Source organism: Acinonyx jubatus, chromosome B4 (genome assembly GCF_027475565.1).
Source record: "Acinonyx jubatus isolate Ajub_Pintada_27869175 chromosome B4, VMU_Ajub_asm_v1.0, whole genome shotgun sequence".
Classification (NCBI taxonomy): domain Eukaryota; kingdom Metazoa; phylum Chordata; class Mammalia; order Carnivora; family Felidae; genus Acinonyx; species Acinonyx jubatus.
Genome location: NC_069387.1, coordinates 73,249,458 through 73,269,868, shown reverse-complemented (window position 1 = coordinate 73,269,868; position 20,411 = coordinate 73,249,458). Strand labels below are relative to the sequence as shown.

Here is a 20,411-nt window from a genome sequence, read left to right as displayed (position 1 = left end):
GAGGAGAGGGACGCTGGCGTGCGCTCGCGCGTGCGCTCTTCCCAACCCAACTGTGGCGCCGGCAGAGGGCGGCAGAGAGCGGTGCCCCGCTCGGCCGACGCGAGGCGGCCCGGGAGAGCAGGCGATACTCCAGAGTTTCCCAGAAACTCCAGGAAGGGCCTGAGTCAAGTTTCCGGAGCCGCGTGTCTCTGCCGAGGGACGAGGAAGGAGCCGGCGGCGGCCAAAGCCATTCTCAACTATCGTTTGGGTCCGAGGGCTGTGTGGACGCAGAGGGTGCAGAGATGCAGAAGACACGGAACTTGCCCCCATTCCGGCTTAGTCCTTCCCTTACCTAGTCATCAGTACACAAAAAGGCATGCGCAGAAGGGGTTAGAGAACGCTTTTTAACGAGTGGGTTTCTTTGCACATACTCTTAGCCTGCAGCAGAAGAAAGTGAGGACAGACATTAAGTGACGTTGCTTACGACGCTGCTGGGGGAGAGGAGAGATTGTGAACCCGACAGATGAAGGGCCTGCTTGGCAATGGAGAGTGAAGCTGTCGACCTCCAAAGTCTCTGCCACCTCCATAACTCTTCCTTTATGCTCTAGGGAACGCTGGTGCCCCTTCTGCTGTCCTGCTACCTGCTCAACTGCTGGTCACAGCCGATCCCCTGAGCCTTTAGAGTAAGAAGTGCTAAAGAAGGAAATAGTAAATGACACTTGTTTAAAGACAGTGAGGCAGACTTTACTAAAGGGGGGCCATGGCTATGTGTGTAGGGACGGCTGCAATGGGGACTTGCATTGAGGGGGTGGGGAAGAGATTGGGTGCAGCTCTGAATACAACATGGGCAAGTAGGAATTCATAGGCAAGGAGCAGGGTGGGTGGTCAGCAGATGGAAAATTACTAAGAGGAAACATCAGGGGTAGGGAGAATTCTGGCTAAACCGACCTAACAGGATTCTTGCTGAAGACAGGCCAGGATGATCAGATGTCACCTGGGGGATGGTGGAGAATGCTCAGGTATCCAGGGTCCAGAGTTCTTGCTCATACTGCATTCTACGATAAGCACACAGAAGGGCCTAGGAGAAGTTTTAGGAGCCTGACTAAAGTTTGGTCAAGCAAAGAATCTTAATCAGAACCTTAATCTCAGCAAGGAGGCATTGTTACTCTTTTCTACCTCTAGCCCATACCTTCTCCTTCCTGAAATCTGGTCATCATCTCTCTCTTTGCAATCTCTATACCAATTTATATTCTTTATACAAATCTGATTTTGTTCGGGGCAACAATATGCTCAATTAAAAAATACATCTCCCCACCTGTCTTGCCACGTGACACAGCTTGAGCCAATGAGATATAGGCAAGGGTTGTGTGGCACTTGCTAGAAAGCTCCTGATAAGGGATGGAGACTTAACTGGTCCTTTGACCTTCTTCTTCCAGTTTGCAATTTGGATTTGATGTTGGAGATGGGGCAGCCATCTTGTGACCGTGAGGCAAGAAATGCATGCTACGGAAGGCTGGGTAGAAGCATAAGAGGAACCTGGGTTCCTATGGCATTTGGAGCCACACTCAGGCCCTGGACTACCTATCTTTGACTTCTTGTTACATGAGAAAAATAACCACTCCCCACCAAAATTGTGTTTTTGGGGGGGTGCCTCTCACAGTGGGATACAATCCTAAAAAATAAAGATACAGACAGACAAAGCCTGGATTTTAACACAAGCAGTCTGACTGCTTTAATCACACATTATGTAGGCCACTCTTAGGTTTCTAGCCTCTAGTTCTAAAGTCTGCTCTTAGGGGCGCCTGGGTGGCTCAGTCGGTTGGGCGTCCGACTTTGGCTCGGGTCATGATCTCACGGTCCGTGAGTTCGAGCCCCACGTCGGGCTCTGTGCTGACAGCTCAGAGCCTGGAGCCTGCTTCGGATTCTGTGTCTTCCTCTCTCTGACCCTCCCCCGTTCAAGCTCTGTCTCTCTCTGTCTCAAAAATAAATAAGCATTAAAAAAAATTAAAAAAAAATAATAAAGTCTGCTCTTAGAGGGAGACCTCTTTCCTGTCTGAGGCCTCTCTTCCAAGTTCAGCTTTCTTGTCCGAGGACCCACTTCTGACAGAGAATTCACCTGGGGAATCTGGGGAATGAGCCCATCCTTTAGTCACATGGGTGTTGCCTCACCTTGAGGCCTCTGTTGGATCCCTGCCAAGGACTAATGTCCACACTACAGATGGATGTTTCAGAGGGTCCAGGCTTGTCCGGGGCGCCACGAAGGTGAAGAGGCAGCGGCCTGGTTCATACCCGCTTAAGAAGAAGTGGAGGCCAGAGGATGGTGGAGGGCTGTGGATGCTCTGAAAAGGAAAGGGAACAGGCTAAGCCCTTGGGCCTGTAGTGAGGAAAAAAAGGGCTTTGGATTGGTGGGGACTGTGAAGGGGGCCTGGGAACTTAACCAGCAGAACCCCTGAGGCTTTGTGGCAGTCTGCTTCCGAAAGTGTGTTTGGGACGGATAGCCTACACTCTCCAGTATGGCTGTTCCATCTCCTTGTCTCCCCAGCACCCAGCTCGACACCTGGTGCATAGTAGGCTCTCAACAAATGCTTGCAGAATGGCTCAGCCTGGAGGCTGGCCAGCGCTGCCTGGGGGAGTAGTCCCAGCATCCGCCTGCACCATCCGGGAGGCAGGTTTAATTGGGCAGCACATTCCTGAGGAGACACCCATCACTTCTCACCTTTGCCTGGATTCCAGGTTTGTCTCACCATCCCGGTTATGAGCAGTGAGGTTACTGCAGACATGAGCTCACTGGGGCTCTCCGGGTGGGCCGGGGCAGAGTGGGGCCGTCCGGGGATCCCTGCACTCCCAGGCTCCTCAATTTCTCCATGTGCACTAGGTACACCTGGCCTCACAGGCCAAGGGCAGTAGAGACCTGAGCCGGCTCTGCTAGGCTGCACACCTTCCCCCTCACACGTGGGGACAGGACTGTGCAGGGCAGTGTTTTAAGACTATGTTAACCTCCGTCTGCGCTGACATGGAGGCTGAGGGTTTAGAGCTGGAAGTGCTCTGCAAGGTCTTGATTCTGTTCCCTTTATCTATTCCACGCTTGGGAGAACTTGCTTGAGGTTAAGTGACACCCAGTAAGTGAAAGAATCGGCCCTTGTTTCTTAGAGCCCCGGAAGCAGGCCACCGTGTCACGTTCTCTCTTCCTTGTGCAGAGAGCCACAGGCCCCCAGTTTGGGTGATGTGACAGCTTTCCTGGGGCCTGGGAATCGTTGCCTGGGCTGGCAGAGCTGGGTTCCAGGGGCGGGCATGCCCAGTACACAACGCAGCCATTCCCCACAGCGATGCCAGGGCAGAGGTCTCAAATCCTCTTGTACCTGCCAGCAGGCTGGCCCGTCGGAGGCCCCCTTCCCTGCCTACTGTGGGCTGCATCTCTCCCTGCTGTCCCCGTGTTTTCCCCTCTCTCCTCAATGGCACTTCAGGAATACCTGGGATTATCTCTCTGAGGAGCTGAGCCATTGAATGAAGACAGTTCAGGGAGTTTTCTTAAAACGATCTTTGAAGAATATTTCTACCCCACAGAAATCAAAGAAACCCAAAGGACTGTTATCTCCTTGGAATGCGGGAGAGAAATACAAGGCAAACCAAAACACCAACTAACATCTTAAAACAAACACGAGAACCAGACTCTCTCGTAGCGGGACTTACAGATTGGGGAGATGAATACCTGGCCCCTGAACACTGTTAGCCACTGTCCCCAAGGTCCATGTGATGGCTGTGAGGGCCTTGGGCCTTAGTAGATGCCCAAAGTCCCCCTCTACTGCTGGCAACCTCAGAGGAACACACACTCTGGGTCATGTCAGTGTGCGTGCAATGCACATGTAATGTAAACCACATGGCCTCCACCCCGTCCAGGAATTGCCACCCCTAGGTACCCTCGCCTAGAAGTTCTGGGCCCCTGAATGGGAACTGTGTCGGGAGCTGGCACCCTCAGGCCATGGGAGAAGTTGCCTAGGCCGGGAAATCTGCCTAACGGGTAGGCCAAGGGTGGGCTTGCTGCATTTTAACTCCTCAATGAGTGTTCCATGAAACCCGGCAGCAGTCAGCCAGTCTTCCTGGTCGACCTCCCCTAGCACTGCCACCTCCTGTGCCAGCCGCAGGGACAAACCTGGCGGCCAAACAGATTCACACCTGACTGTTGTCAGAAACTGCCGTTAAACTCTTGTCTGCGTGTGCTGCTGTGCTGGGCACCGTGCCTGGGGCCTCAGCCAGCAGAGCCTCTGGCCTCAGCGGCCTCTGTCTGAGACCCAGCCAGACGAATGGAAGAAGGACAGGCAGTGAATGAACCGACACCCTTTACAAAGCAGGCAGCGAAAACCACGGGCAGGGGATGATAGGAAGGGGGAGCCACGGGGCCGAGCCCGAGGACAGATGGCACAGGTAAACTCCAAGAGAATGTTAGAAAAGCCGAGTCCATTCTCAATCCCATCCCAGAAGTCAACTGTCTGAAATAGGTGTCTTCCCTCCATCGATAGTCAGCGGTTGAATTCAGGTCCTCTGCACCCTTTGCCTAGGCAATGCGATGGCCTTCTTAGGTGGTTTCCTGGCTTAAAAAAAGTAACTTATTGAGTACCTGTTATGTGTCAGGCTGGGTTTCAACATCATCATTTGATGGATGGGGCATCTGTGGCTCAGAGAAGTGAAGTGATTTGCCTCATGTCACACAGCTGGCATATGCACACCACACCATCTCTGGCCGCTTGACCTTCCAGCTCTTCGTCCACACTCCGTTGGGGCAGCGGTCTAGCCTCGCGGTCCTTTAATCAAATGCAAATGGGGTCATATCATCCTGTTTCTTAAAAGTTTCAGAGGCTCCTCCCAGGCTGCAGGAAAAGACCCAAACCCTTCCACATCTCGCAAGGCCCTTTCTCCTCTCCTGCTGCTCTCTTGCCACTAACCACACACTCTGACCGCAGAAGACTATTTGCAGCTTCCTAAACATGCTGGCACTTTACGTGCTTGCTCGTTCTGCCCTCTCTGTATAGGATATTCCTTTCTCCCTGCCCCACCCCACTCCACACCCCATTTCCTGCACCCAGAGAGATCGTACACAACCCTCCAAGCCCAGCCCAGATGTCACTCTGAGATCTTCCCTGAAAACCTATCTCCTGCCATTCCCGTACACACACTGCCCAGTGTGAGGACAGCTGTCGCCACATCTGTCTGGTGGACTCTTCTCTAGCACCTGTGCTTTCCCTGAGGGCGGGGTTGGTGTCCCTGGAGCCTAGAAGAAAGCCTGGCAGGGAGTAGGAGCTCCATAAATATTTTGTTGAGTGAGTTGACTGAATGAATGGGGGGGGGGGGGGGCACCTCAGGGCAGGGATAGTGTCACAGCCACAGGATACATTCTGTGCCCCCATCTCATGTCATGTGCGCGGTGCCCACTAGACGTGCAGTCGGGATGAATGACTAGAGGCAAGAGGAGAGAGGACAGAAGGGGAGTAGAGAGGAGGGAAGGCTGGACTTAGGTGGCAGCCCAGGCCTGTGCCCAGCTCTGTTCCTTCCGCCAGGGGGCGTGGGAGGCCCAGGACGCGGGGCTTCCACACTGGAAGTTCTCTTCTCCCTGAAGCTCAGCCTTAAAGGCCCACCTTGGTGCTCGCAGCAGGCAGCTATGGATGGGATCGAATTGGTTCAGAGCTGGGAATGGGCTCAGAGGCCTTCATATCACAGGCGTGGGGCGAGATAGTTGGCACAAACTCCTGGACATCAGCAACTCGTTAGAACTCACACCTTTGCCTTCCTGCTCTACCCCAGGCCAGCCAAATCCAACCCAATCTTTCAGGGAGTCAGGGCCCTGGGAGAGTGACGAACAGGACATAGTCCCTGCCCTCCAGGTTCTCCCCTCTCCTCCACGGAAGCCCTGCACCGGCATCCTTCCAGTGGCTTCTGGAGCCAGACCGTCTGCATGGGAATCCTGGCTCAGGCCCTCATTAGCTGTGTGACCTTGGGCACTGACCTCAACCACTTCTGTCCCTCAGTTTCCTCACACGTAATACTGTTAAAATAATAGAATAAGTTATTCCACGAAAGCCTCTTGGAAGAGTGCCTGTCAGGTAGTAGGGATTTGACAAATCACAGCTATCACTGTGATGATGATTCTCTATCAACTGGTCCTTCGAAGCTTGTGGTTGAAGGCATTTAGGAGAACAGCCGGACCTGTGTCCTGGCAGCATGTCACCATCTCTGGGTTGACTTTGAGCCTCCACCCAGCTGGTCATTCCATGGAGAGTCCTTAGGCGTAGAGGAGAGTACCCAGTACTCTGAGCTCATGGGGCTTTCGGGTCCGAAAGGCAGCACACCAGACGGATCCAGAGAGAGAACTGAGGCCCGGAGATGCCAAGTGACCTGATAAAGGTCACAGCGACAAATAGAGGCGGGGCATGGAGCAGGGGCCAGTCCAGTGACCCGCCACCCTATCTCTTGGGGTCTTTGGGCCACATGGCTGTGTGGCCACTCTAGTGGGCCGTCCATCCCAACCAAGACAGCTTGTGATTTTTATCCAAATTAAACGGCACCAAAGGTTTATAGTATAAAGGGTTTTTAGAGTGTTGTTGTTTGGTCTTTCACTCCTCCTTACGGGCAGGTTTGTAGGGGGCAGTACAAACAGTAGGAGTGAGAGAACTGGGAAGGCAAGGGAGGTGTCAGAGGAGGTGGGAAGCAGCAGAAGGTGCTGGAGAAATGGAGCATGGATCTGAGTCGCCGTCCACAATGGCTGCCTGGCCTGCCTGTGCATCCCTCCCTCTGAGCCCTGGGCCGCTGTGAAGACAGTCTCTCAAGTGGTGGGGGCCAGATGTTGGGAGCGGGGCCTCTTGGGTCCTATTTCCGCCTCTGCTCGTGCCTCAGTTTTCTCTTTTACGGTTCTGTCCCTGCCACAGAGCACGGGCCCTCAATTCCCGCTCTCCTTCCAGAAGCAGTGCTAATTTTACTTCCGCCATGAAGCACTTCTCTCCTGACCCTCTGCCAGGGACCCTCTCTCTCTTCTGTGAATTCTCATGTTAATTTGTTTATACTTCTCTCCGGGTTTGGTGGGGTGGGGGGGGGGGGTTGCCTCACCCCTTGCGTGATCCTATGGAGGCGGCCTAGCGCGGTGGCTGAGAGCTTGGATTCTGGACTGCCTGGGCATAGAGCCCAACTCCACCGTTTACCAGTCGTATGGCGGTATGCAAGTTTCTTAACTTCTGTGTGCCTCAGTTTCCTCCTCTGCAAGCTGGAGGTCACAGTAATACCTTCCTTGAGGGGCTGATAGGGCTTTGAACGAGGTGATGCATGTGAAGTGCTTAGGCTGGGACCTTGTGTAGGAAACGCTCAGCGGATGCTGTTGTCGTCACTGACATGTTTGTGTCTGGGCGAACCTCCTCCCACAACTCCTTGAGGGGAGGGTCCCCCCCACAGCGGGTCCTCGCAGGCTGTGGAACGATGATGGGACCCGAGTGCCCTGTCCCCTCGTCCGCAGCCCCACCGCTGGGGCCCCGGCAGAGCTGGCTGTCTCCGTGGCTGGGGCCCTTCCTCTCACAGCCCCGCCTGAACTCCAACAATTTTCCCTGGCAGCTCCCACGTTCTCCACTAACTTTAGGGTTGGTTTCCAGCTGTGGTTGCATTTTTCTGCTTGAAAAAATATTTTAAGCAGCTGGTGGGGAAGGGGTGGAGAGGTGGGAAGAGAATAATAAATAAACCTGTGAAAGGAAGATTGTCTAAATGGCCTGAAGCTGCCACTGCCGGCAGCTTGGTCTCTAGGACTTGCCAAGGACTGGGGAGCTATCAGGTGATTGGGGTGGCGGGGGGACACTCTGGTGGCCTCACCGGCTGAGGAGAGAGCCTCTCTGCCCCTCACAAGCACCTCTTGCACTCGCTTTCGCTTAGGCCTCGCATGAATTCTGAAGAGGCAAGAAATAAACAGATGGAAAGAGTTGGGTCTGCAGCAGGTGGGATTGAGGTCAGACACTGAAAAGAACTTTCTATCACAACCTATCCCTGAATCCCACCCTTATTTCACCCAAGACCTGTTTTTCTCCAGAACTTGACTTCCTTCTCAGCCTTTATTATATAATAGCTCGGAGAGCCCCCCGGTGCACCCCAGTCGCTCTTCTTGTCCCCCAACAGCACCCCCTGCTCCTGAACTTGAAAGAGCAGTGTGCCATCCTCCCGCAACCCTGGCTTCATCAGTGCCCTCTTCCCTCTCAGCTCTGCTCTGCCTTTGAGGCCTGTAGGCTCTTTTCCAAAACTGTCACCTTAGTCACCTCTCCACTGGGGTGGGGCCTCAGCCAGGGAGACCACCCAAGCTGGCAGAGGCCCAGGCCAAGGGCCAGGAGCAGGGGCCACCGGCCGGCCGGCCCACACGCAGATGGAAGGTTCACACTGCCCCTGTGCCGGCCCCAGAGGAACAGAGACCCACAGAAATTCAGGGATGGGAGAGAAAGTAAATCACAGAGTCGAACAGAAGCCGAGTCAGAAAACAGGGAGCAAGTCAGATGTGGGGGTAGGGACAGTCACTAGGCAGTGCCCCTGGCCAGGCCCACATGGAAATTCCTGTGGCCTCTGATGGCAGGGTGGGCTCAGCCCTGAGGGCTGCCTGGTGCCATCGGGTGAGCGGTGGGGGGGGGGGGGGGGCAGGGGGGGACGGCATGGGGTCTCAGGCCTGGGTGGAGAGGGAATTCCTGCCCTCCATGCCAGGCTCTCCTGAGGCCTCCCTCCATTGGAGTCAGAGCCAGTAAGGGCGGGGGGTGGGTGACGCCCCCGCGCAGACTGAGCTCTGGGGCCTTGAGGAGCTGTGGGGGTCAGAGTGCCTGGCAGTCTCGGAGGGCCGGTAGCAGGGGTAGGAAAGTCTGGGAATTGAGAGGTTGACCTTTGGGGCACGAGGTGGGGTGCCAGCCAAGCAGGAAATCACTGGGCCGGAGGACCAAGGAAGTGCTGTTAAAGAATCAGGAGTGGTGGGTGCGGGTGGAAAGGAGGCGATTTGGGTTTCAGAGTGCTTTGCTCTTTGCTGGGTGAGGATTACTCCGGTCGGGAAGTCTGGGTGGGAGGGTCTGTCTGCGAAGCTCAGCAGTCTGCAGTGGGGAGGCGCCATGGGGAAGGGGGAAGAGCAGACTCAGGATGGTGAGTGGACTGACAGCGGTCTTCAAGGCCTCCCTCGTAAGGTCACACACCCCCCTAGGCACACCTGCCCTCCTAGGTCTCCCCCAGCAAGGCAGACAATGCGAGTCTAAATCTGTAACTGAAATCGCTGCTTATTAATAGCGGTGGTCCTTGCCACTGGCTAACTCGGACCCCAGCAACAGTTAGAGTCCGGGAGGATTTCAGGGGGTATGAGAATGGGAATTTGTACTTCCTAATACATGTATGCTGAACATAAAGCTTTGCAAAGCATTTTTTTTTCTTATTATGAAACATAATATAGTTATGTTAAATATCTACGTACAGTTTAATAAATAATTCAAATCATTCACCCATGTTTCCACAGCCCAGGTCAAGAAATACCATCAGCACCCCAGAAGTCCTGCTTCGGGGCTCCCTGGTCAGCCCCACCCCTCTGCCCTGGAGGGAACAGCATCCTGCGTTTTGTGATCATCATTTCCTTGTTTATATTCCAAAGCATTTAGTCTCTTAGATATTATCATCTTTGAGTTTCACAGCAACCTCATTATTCCCACTTTACAGATGAGGATACTGAGGTTCAGAAAGGTTAGATAACAAGGCCAAGGCCACCTAACAAGTAAGCAGAGAACCAAGAGCATCTTTGGGTCAGCTGACGCCCCCGGGTGGTTTCTTAGTCAAATCAGAATCCCCGGGAAAGCCTGGGGCTTTTCCGGAGTTGGAGAATGGCTGGGTCTCAGTGCTCCCAGTGCTCGGAGAAGGGAGAGGCCATTTTCGAAGCCAGCCAGGTGCTCCCCTCCCGGATGTGCTGACTCTCCGGACTCCCCAGGCTCCTGCTGTATGAGTGAGTACCTGGTAAGAAGGGATAGAGGCCCAGGGGAGAGCAGCTGGAGGTTAAGGAAGCTAGAAGGAGCTACAAGCCGATCTGGGAGGGATGGACACCTAGAAAGGGCTCTGCCTGACCCATGCCAGGGGAGCCCGGGACCGTGAGGATATGCCTGAGCTGGGTATATACCCAAGTTTCTGCCAGACTTTCCAGGTGTGCCCTCCTTGGTGGGCCAGGTGTGGTCGGTGTGAGCATGCGTGAGTGTGCATGCAGCTGGCATGTCCGTTGGCCCAGCTCTATCTACACGCTTGGACTGCTTGGACCCATTCCCCCCACCCTCAGCTTCTTGGTTTTCGTTATAAAATTATACATCCTTCTCAAAATTTCAAGTACAAAGTCTCCTTTCCTCTAATTCTAATCCGACCGATCCCAGACATAATTTCTTTGAACAATTTGGCATGTATCCTTCTGTACTTCTTTCCAAGCCCATTCAAGTAGTTTAGATATACATATCTAAAGGCAATAGTTGTAAGTTCCATTACAAGATAGTTTCCGAATCTACATACTGTTTGTCAACTTTTTTTCACTTACTGTATACCTTGGTCATCTTCCCTGTCAGTATGTATGGATTTATTTCACTTCTTCATAAGAGCTGAAGAGAACTCCATTAAACAGATGTACCATCATGTGTCTGGCGGGGTGGGTCCCTCTGTGTCCCAGCTCCCCCAGTCTTCCCGAAGTGGAGAGAGTACGTTGCGAGGGGAGGGTTAGGACAAGGGGACTGTCCTTACCCTGGGAGGCAGCCCAGGCCCGGCTGCCTTCTGACCTCCTAAGCAACTGACAACCTCACCCCACCCCAGTGTCCACACTTCCTTCTCCTGTCCTCTGTCTTTGGCCCCCTTCCCCTTCTCCCTTCTGACCCTTGACCTCTGCCTAGTGCTGCAGGTTTGGGGGCTGCTGGGTGAGCTCCTGGCCTCTGAGGCTGTCTGATCTCAGAGAGTTGGGAGGAATTGGGGCCAGGGGAACCCAGAGTTCAGAAGACTCTGTGTAGACAACGTGCAAGGTAGTAAGCTCACCTCCTGCCAAGGCCGCCCCAGGAGAGGGTGCCATGCAGATGGTGAGGCACTGCCCCGTGCCCACATGGCAGCTTCCTGTTTCCCAGAGGGCATGGGCGATGGGAACTGTGCCTGAGTGTCATGGAAAATCCAAAGCCTTGATCTTTGTTCTTGATTGCTCCTCCCCGATTTTTACAACTGGAAAGTTGCAGCCACTTTGTTCCCATCCGCTTGGGAGAGAGGTGGGGGGAGGTGGGGGGGAAGTGGCTGAGTCAGCGGCTGGGGGTATAGAACTCGGTGCTTGCAAGGACCAGCCACAAGCCCTTCTCTCTCACTCTCGCCCGTAGTTCACCGATAAACAGACCACACTTCCCAGCTGGGAGGCAGAGGGTGCAGGGATGGTGGGCGCGGCCTTCGTGCCTCTCCTGGGCCAGCTGTTCCCCCTCCCCCAGGATGGACCCCCCCCCCCAGTTGTCCAGGTCCATGATTCCCCCTGCTCCAAACACCTCTAACTCTTCCTGTGTCTCAGTGACAAGCCGTGCCCAGCCCTTATTCCTCAGGGCAGGTACAGCGTGTCTGTTTACCACGGAATCCAATTAGAAGTTTATGGTAAGGAAACCACTTTGCGAGGTTGCCTCCCTCCCCCCACGCCTGGCGGGGCTCCTGCTGCCCTCTCCCTTCCCTTCTCCCCCTTAGCCAAGGTTCATGGAAAACTTCTCAGGTCAGTGATTCTCACCTTCCTTTCCTCCTCAGCAGAGAGGGGCCCCACCCCCTTCTCTGGAACCTGGCACCTTCTTTCCCTCAAAGCCCTGCTCTCCTTGGACAAGGCAGACGAGATGCACTGTGGAGGAGGAGGGGCAGGCCTGGGAGCTGAACCCAGGGCAGAAGTTCCGCCTCGGCCTCGCTCATCTCCCGGCGCTGTCGGCCCAGGAGATGCGCTCTGGCTTCCTGTGATCTTAGAGGTGAGCTGGGCAGCCTTCGCCTCAAGGTGAGGACAGAGGTGCCGAAACAAACAGGGAGAAGGCCCAGATCCCGTCAGTAGCTTCTGCATCCCAAACCAGCCCATCACTCAGTCCACTCACAGATGCTGTGAGACGATCAGCAGCGCCCCCCCCCCCCCAAGGACCCTGCAATCTAGCTGTGGGGGGAGGTGTGTGGCACAAGCTTTGGGGCTTCAGAAGGGGAAGGGGGGCGGTGGATGGCAAATTAAGACTTGACCAGCTCGGGTGGTTGGAGAGGGAGTGCCCGGTGGGGTTGAGGATGTGGGCAGCCTCTCCGGAACCCTGTGCTCAGGCTCCTCTGCCTGGCTGGGGCTCGGTGGCGCTCTGCCCCGTCTGTCTGTCTGTCTGTCTGGGTGGTGCGCTTGCCTGAAGTGCGGAGTAGGCGGTGGCTGTGGGGCAGAGGGAACCGAGCTGGCTGCCTGGTCGCTGAGTGCATGACCTTTACTTGATGCTCTGCCTCCCGGGCACCATCGCTCCCGGGAAGCCAGAGCAAGACTGAGAACAGTACTTGCCCCGGTGGGCCAAGGAGGGATGCTGGGGGCCAGGCCTCTCCACCCCACATTGGATCCGCCTCACTGCCCAAGTGGGACAGATTATTTTTGCTCCTTCAGAGTTGGCCAGTGCCTTTGCCCCCTCTCCAGGAGTTACTCAGTTACCGGTGTCGGTTTTCCATTTCCAGGGCAAGGAGGGCCCTCTCCTCCTGGCCGCCTGTACCCCAGGCTGTGGGCATTTCCCCTCCATCCAGCCCAGGGAGGGGCCAGGTGCCTGGGGCAAGGTCACCCTCATCTCTGTTGGGGAAGCCAGGGCCATCTGAGGGTGGGTTAACCCCTCTCTACTTCACGTCTTTACTCTCCCATTTCCTGCCAGAATGTTCCATCAGCCTGTGAACATGCTGTATCCCTCATCCAAGACCCATTGCCCTGCTGCTTCCACGGCCCCACTCCTTACGGGAATGGGTGCCACTGGCTGCTTCTATCTCCCCCGCTGCCATTCCCTCTTCACCCCTACCCCGACCTCTGGCTTCTGCCCCACCACCCACCCCACCACAACCACTCATATGAAGCTCATCAAACCCAGTGCCCACTTGTTGGCCTCACTCACCCCCTCTCTTTGCAGCCTGAACTCAGCTGGCCCCTGCCCTGATGTGCTCCGCTCTCTGGGTTTCCCCGCACAGTGGTCTCCTGGGGTTCTTCCTGCAGGTTCCTCTCAAAAGTGGCTCTAACGCCAGTGCCCTTGGACTTTGTCCTGAGCTCCTCTCTCCATGTGTCCGTTGCTACAGGCACCACCGTGTGGTGGCAAGTCCACACTTCTGACCAGCCCACGCCTCCTCTTTGAGCTCTGACTCCTACAAGCAGACTTGACATTTCCACTTGAAGTCTCCCAGATGTTTCAACGTGACCTGTCCCAGCGAGAATGCTTGATTCTCACCCCGGTCTTGCCTGTATCACCTCCGCCTTCCTAGTCACTAACGACTGTGGTCCTCGATTCGTCCTCACCTTTTACATCCAATTTACCATCAGGTCCAGGAAACCCTACCTCCAAAGTAGATTCCACCACGTCTAGTCCCAACATTTCTCTTGATTGCCACCACCACCCTGTTTTCTTTTAAACCACCTTCCTCTCTTACCTGGACTCTTACCTGCTTCCAACTGAGCCTCCTCCATTTCAGTCTCAATGAGGCATTAAGAATCATCATTCAGGTGGCTCAGTCAGCTAAGTGGACAACTTCGGCTCAGGTCACGATCTCCAGTTCATGGGTTTGAGCCCTGCATCTCCTCTCTCTCTGTCCCTGCCCCACTCATTCTATCTCTCAGAATAAATAAATAAACTTTTGTTAAAAAAAGAATGATCGTTCTGACCATAAACCCTTTCCCCATGAGCCTTTCAATTTTCGTGTGTGTGTGTGTGTGTGTGTGTGTGTGTGTTCAGAACATGACCATAGCCTTAAGTGTTTTGTTTTGTTTTGTTCTCATTTCCTGCTTCGCTTTGTCTTATGCCCTCCCCTCTGGCTGGCATCTGGGTCTTCTTTTAGTCCCTGATGGTCAAAGTTCTTTTCCTGCCTCGGGCCCTAGAATCCCTCCCCACCCCCACACCCCCACACAGCCAACCCCATTCTCATCCTTCAGGTTAGCTGGAGTGTCTCCTGAGAGAGATTTTCCTGTCATCCTGTCCAAACCAGCCCTCCTCCTTTCATTTCACCTTCAGCCCTCTATTCAGTTTATTTTCATAATCCTTGCCTTACTACACTCGTCATGTTATTTCTTTGTTTAATCTAGAATATAAGCTTCATGAAGGCAGGAGCTATGACGTTGTCACTGCTGTACCTCCAGCACTTGGCAGAGGGCTTGGGGCTTGGTAGACAGACAGTAAAGTGTGTTGAATGAGTGAGTGAATAAATGAATGAGTGGTCTCGGCGGCTACGGTCAGTTAGGTTCTGGTGGGGCTGGAAGGAAGGTATGGAGGAAGGGAAGCCTATCATTGGTAGAATGATACTTCCTGTGCAGGGTTGCCAGATTTAGCAAATAAAAACATGAGACACCCAGTTAGATTTGCATTTCAGATATACACCAAATCATTTTTCAGTATAAGTATGTCTGACGTTAAATTTAATTGGCCATCCTGCATTTTACCTCGCAGCCCGGTGAGGGAGGAGGGCGGGATGGGAGCAGGTTCGGAGCCTGATCATATCATGGGGCGGAGGGACGGTATGCAGAGCCTCTGGTCAGCTGAAGCTGGGTGTGCAGCACCCTGCGGGGGGTGGGGGATTGGTAAAGAGGAAGATCTGGAGACATTGGCTGAGACCTGGGGGAGCTCGGCCCTGGGGTGGCCATGGGGATTCAGGTCCTCGCCTTTCTAAAGTCACAGGCAGAACCTTCCTTTTCCATGACCTTCTGACTTGTCCTCAAATTTTGTTAATTTCAACACATGCTTACTGGATACCCTAGGGATTGCTGGGCATGGGGCCAGGTATTGAGGGCATAAAAGATGAGTAAGACTTGTCCCTGAGCACCGGACAACATGATCTGGCCCTGGGAGGAAAGCCATCACCAGAATCCACTGTTCCCAGAAACAGGGCTGGAAGCCTTCCTTGCTTTATCTCATTTAATCCTCCAGACACCCCCACAGAGTAAAGCATTCTTGCTGCCATTTCATAAAGAAGGAAGTACATGTTCAAGCAATTCTGTAACGTAGCAAAGGTCACAGAGGAAGTAAGTGATGGGGCTGGATGCAAACTTGGTTTTTTAATCCCTTGGAGAAGAACTCATTCCTCTTGGAGGATCTCAGCTGTCAGGACCAGGTCAAAGGCTTGTGGGGAAGGAGGAAGCAATACAGAGAGAGGACTCCCCCAGACAATGCTGCCCTGCAGCAGGGGTTAGGGCACAGACTTCCTAACAGCTTCTTTACAGCCAGGCCCAATAGAGCTGCCTGGACACATGATGAGGCAGGCCATCCACACACGGCCACTGGCATCCTGGTCTCACAGCCTCTCCCAGTGACATTAAACATACCGTCTCGTGACCTCAGCCCTCCAGAGGTAACTAAGCCCTGAGGATTAGAAGCAGTGTGGGAGAAGGGGCTGGTGAAACGCTAACCCCACTCTGCCCCCCCTTCCACTCCAAGGGCACTTGTCCCTTCTAACTTGGACCATAGCTGGGCTCACATTCCTTTCCTTGAAACCCATGTGTCATAGACTCTTGGGTCAGGTTGGGTTCCCCCAGGGCGTTCTTGCCTTTCTCCCTCTGGGGAGGCCGGGCCCTTCCCCTGCTTTGACAAGTGGGCTCCTGGGGCATCAGAGGTTCCTGGGAAGGAGAGGCTTCACAGCCTATCTTGCTCACCCTCCCCAGGGCCTTCTATGCCTAAGGAGTAGAAACTTCTACCCAGCTTTTTCCTTCCCACTGGTGCTTGTGGCAGGTTGCCATGGTACATGGTAGGTGCGTGGTACATAGTAGGAGGCTTGAGCTCAGGTCTCTGAGAACCAACATGACCTTAGAACTTGCCGTTCACCTAATTCTTTTTGTCTTTCCAGTTCCCCATGGCTCTACCTCTTTATTTTCCTTCGTGTCTATGTTGTTCCAAGGAAATGTAGCTTGGGAGTGGGGGATCCCATCCTTGAGTATGGGACTGACACGTGGGGTTCCCCAGAACTGGATCCAACACCTCATGAATGGATCTAGACATACACTTCACACATTTTTCTAACCACATGTGGTCTAATTCCCAGGGCTGCTTCTTATGTGTGCGTGCACACACAATCACACATATGCACACATGCACGTAAACCTTCTCTCACCCACGTTTGCACATACATTCACACACACACCAGCACCTGGATGCCATCCATCTATCTGTCCTGTAACAGAAGGGCATTGGTGTGTCAGGAAGGGGCCCACTGTCACTGACCATCTGCGGGAGAATTCATCCTTGGGCCATTTGCTGAATGAACATCATGACAGGCCACTTGGGTTGTGGAGGCAGTCGCTGAATGGGGTGGCTTGGACTGAGACAAAGAGATGCCCAAATAGGGATGTGTGGGAGGGAGCTGTTTAGCTTAGAGGGAACTTGGATGAAGAATGAAGCACAACATGGAAGGAGGCTTGAGCCCGAGAAGACAATTCCCCACCCCATGGTGGCAATGTGGGGAAAGGGAATAGCTGAAAGACTTTTAAGGACAAAGATTCTAGTAATCAACATTACGCTCCATTCTATTGTGCAGCAAAGAACAGCCCCTCAATTGCTTCTAGGTCTACAGGGAAAGTCTCCTGTATCCACTGGTCTCGATGAGTGATGTTTTGGAGAAATCATGGTAAATGGATTGAGTTAGATGTTTGATTCAATGCAAGTGGGGCATGAAAATGTGCATAGGAGACAAGACATAAGAAGGAGAGAAACTTATGGAAGCAGGTACCAGGAGCTAGAAGTGACTGGGTGGGGAGGGGGAGAATATAGCCAACCCTAATCCCACCCCAAACATTCCTGGCAATACGGAGAGGGACTCTGGATTTCCCACCACGTGTGGGATGACTTTTGAAGTCGACATTATATCCTCTCAAAGAGCAAAATGGCCCAAGTGGAATTACATGTAAATGTACACGTGAAAACCCAATGTGCGTTCCCACTCACATGAGCATTTCTTTCCCCCTGATAGAGCTCACACTCAGTGATTTGGCAAGTATCAGGTTAACTTTATAAATGAAGACAGCCAAACCAGAATATTTAGGTTCAAAAATCTACCACTGGCCTGAATTATCTGGTTTGGCCATCTAGACTTAGCACATTAACCAGAAAATTGCTGAAGTCCTGTACTTGTGCTGGACAGACACGAGTTTTAGGGTGGCCTGAATCCTTGCAGATCCATAGATATCTCTTCACACATTATTATTAAGTATCTCTCTCAGCATGTTATTACATCTAATGTTTGTTTGCAGCCAACCCAGTGATTGTCCCAGATTACCCAGGATCAATCTTTCATACCAGGCTGGTTTTCTACGGCTGCCTGTCATGTGATGGAACCATAGGTATAAAATCTGATAAAAGTAGCACATACTAAACAAAAAGAATGCCACCATTGCTTCTGTTCTTGTTCTTGTTTTTATTCTCTAAGAATGTGTGCTCAGAAAATGCAATGGTGGGGTGCCTGAGTGGCTCAGTCAGTTAAGCGTCTGACTCTTGGTTTCAGCTCAGGTCATGATCTCACTGTTCTTGAGTTCGAGCCCCACATTGGGCTCTGTGCTAGCAGATTCTCTTGGGGTTCTCTCTCTCTTTCTGCCCCTCCCTGACTCGTGCTGTCTCTCTTAAAAGTAAATGGATAAACTTTAAGAAAAAGGAAAAAGAAAGAAAATGCAATGAAGTTTACTATTAGCCTAAATTGCATGTAATTGGCAAAGAAAGCCTGCCTTTATTTATTTTTTTTTAATTTTTTTTAACGTTTTTTATTGATTTTTGAGATGGAGAGAGACAGAGCATGAACGGGGGAGGGTCAGAGAGAGGGAGACACAGAATCTGAAACAGGCTCCAGGCTCCGAGCTGTCAGCACAGAGCCCGACGTGGGGCTCGAACTCACAGACCGCGAGATCATGACCCGAGCCAAAGTCGGCTGCTTAACCGACTGAGCCACCCAGGGGCCCCAAAAGCCTGCCTTTAAAACAGACCCCAGGGGTATCTGGTTTGCTCAGTTGGTTAAGCATCTGACTCTTGATCTCAGCCCAGGTCTTGGTCCTAGGGTCTTGATCTCACGGTCATGAGTTCAAGCTCTGCACTGGGTGTGGACCCCACTTATAAATGAATGAATGAATGAATGAATGAATGAATGAATAAAACAGAACCCCCAATGGAAACTACCAAATATGAAAATTTAAAAGATAAATAAATAGGAAGAGGGTAGCAGGTGTAATGGAAGCCTTTTGAGCCAAAAGAGAGGAGATTTGGGTTTTCACCTCAGTTTCGCTAGAAACTGGTTTTTGAAAATTTGTCAGTGTCATCACATTTACCATGATGGAGTAGGTGCAAGTGCTTTTGAGAAGCTCCTTCCAAAATAATTTAAAAAATTAAAAGAGAAGCTCCTTCCTGTTCAAAACTACTGAGACTTCCCAAGAGTGTATAAGTCGAGCAGATCATCGGGTGTTGATGAGGAATGGTCTGATGTGGTGGAAATGCTATTGTTCACATTTTCATGGGCCTATTAAATGTGACTCTCCGGGAATCTTGTTAAAATACAGATTCCAATTCACTAAGGTCTGGGTTTGAGTTTCCTTAGTTCTAGCAAGCTCCCAGGGTAGGCTGATCCTGCTGGTCTGTGGACCACACTTTGAGAAGCAAAGGCATAAACTATATGGGGCTGAGCGAGAAGTCCCGGCTCTGTCGTAGTTTCTTATCTTTGCTGAGCCTCAGTTTCCTCTTTTGCAAAATAAAAACGGTCTTAAATATATACTCCCAGAGGATGTTGTGAAGCTATAGAAGATAACACATCTGAAAGCCCTGTCCGTGTTGTAAAGTGCCTTACAAACGTGTGTTATTACTGTTTTGGGGTTGCCGGGTTTTGCCTTCAAAGACTCCCCGCTGCTGCTGACCTGGCAGGTAGATGATGGAGTGATTGCTGTGCGCATCCTCGCCGCGGGTCCACTGCGCACTCACGTGAAGCCGCTTCCCGGGAAGCTGTTATTTGCAGAGCCAGATGTTCTGTGTGTGTCTCCCTCCGCCCTTTGATTGCTGTTTTGCTTGCGCTCCTGGCCCTTGACCCACAGAGGCCACATGGCTTCCAGCTGCGCTGGGGCATCCGGAAGGCATCTGGCTCCCAGCCTGTGGGCTCTCCCTTTAGCTCACCACAAACTCAGGGCTGGCCCTGGGCAGAACTCTGCACTAGGCGGTTTTGACTCCCTGTTTTTCCCTCAGGCAGCCAGCGTCCTCACGCCCTCCTGCCCTCAACTCACTCCACCCAACCCACCCCCGTCAAACCTCAAGTGGGGAAAGCGTCTGACCCTCGAATTCACAGAGTTAGCAATGGCTGATAAGGCCTGGGGGTGACCTCTCTTCAGGGGACAAAGCCAAGGTTGGGGGGGTAGAACCACAGAGGAGTGGTTTAAGCCTCAGGGCCTGGAGAGGGTGGTGTTTTGGGAAGGGGTTAGGTGGCCTCTCTACTACCTCTGAAGTCCTAGACATCAGTGTCCTGCCTCTATATGCCTTGCCATTTTCCATCTCCAGCCAGAAATATTCCTTCCTTGCCGGGTGCCTTCTGGCTCTTGCTCCTGACCCATGCTGGATGTTTGTGAAAGCTGAGACCAACCCTCTGATTTCAAAGACTGATGTGAAAATCTGGCACATCCGGGTTGCCTGGCCATATAGAGCTTGGGCACAGCCGTCATTATCAACCAGGGGTTCTCGGCCTCCTTGACCCCTCAACAGCTTGGCAGTTGGGGCTTACATGTAGCACACAGTCTCTGAGCGTCCTGGGCAACGAATATCATTCTCTCCCCTGCCTCTGCCCCAGCTAGACTCTATCCTTCTCTCCCTCATTCAGGCCAGGCTCATCTAAGTAAGGGAGAAGACTATTACTATAACGATAACCTTGATTTGTTTATATTATTTTTTTTTAATTTTTATTTTTAAAGTATGGTGTTCCAAAACTTAGGTGGTTTATTTAACGTTACGAACAACCAGTGACGTGTGATCTCTTGACGGCTCTGTCCATGGACTGTTTGGTCCAACACTGGGGCCAGGCACTGTCTGCTCAAGAAGGGAATTTGATTTCAGACAACAGACCCACTGAATATCTATCATGTATGAGACAGCTAGCCAACGAAGATACAAAGATAAATAAAAACATGGGTGACACATGGCCAGATGGGAGGGGAGCGGGAGATGTGTTTCTTCCAAGGCCATCAGAGTCCCTCAGCTTATATCTATCTGCACCATCTCTAGGTG

At 52.6% G+C, this 20,411-nt stretch overlaps 2 long non-coding RNA genes across 2 annotated transcripts; one reads left to right on the top strand and one right to left on the bottom strand.

Annotated features, from left to right (window-relative positions):
* Nucleotides 1–4: 4 nt before the first annotated feature.
* LOC128316390 (uncharacterized) lies at nucleotides 5–13,236 on the bottom strand. Its single transcript, XR_008300227.1, has 3 exons — nucleotides 13,095–13,236; nucleotides 928–2,318; nucleotides 5–672 (listed from the first exon to the last, which is right to left on the bottom strand). It is a non-coding gene; the product is annotated as an uncharacterized LOC128316390 (long non-coding RNA).
* Nucleotides 11,641–13,839, top strand: LOC128316389 (uncharacterized). Its single transcript, XR_008300226.1, has 2 exons — nucleotides 11,641–11,954; nucleotides 13,273–13,839. It is a non-coding gene; the product is annotated as an uncharacterized LOC128316389 (long non-coding RNA).
* Nucleotides 13,840–20,411: the final 6,572 nt, after the last annotated feature.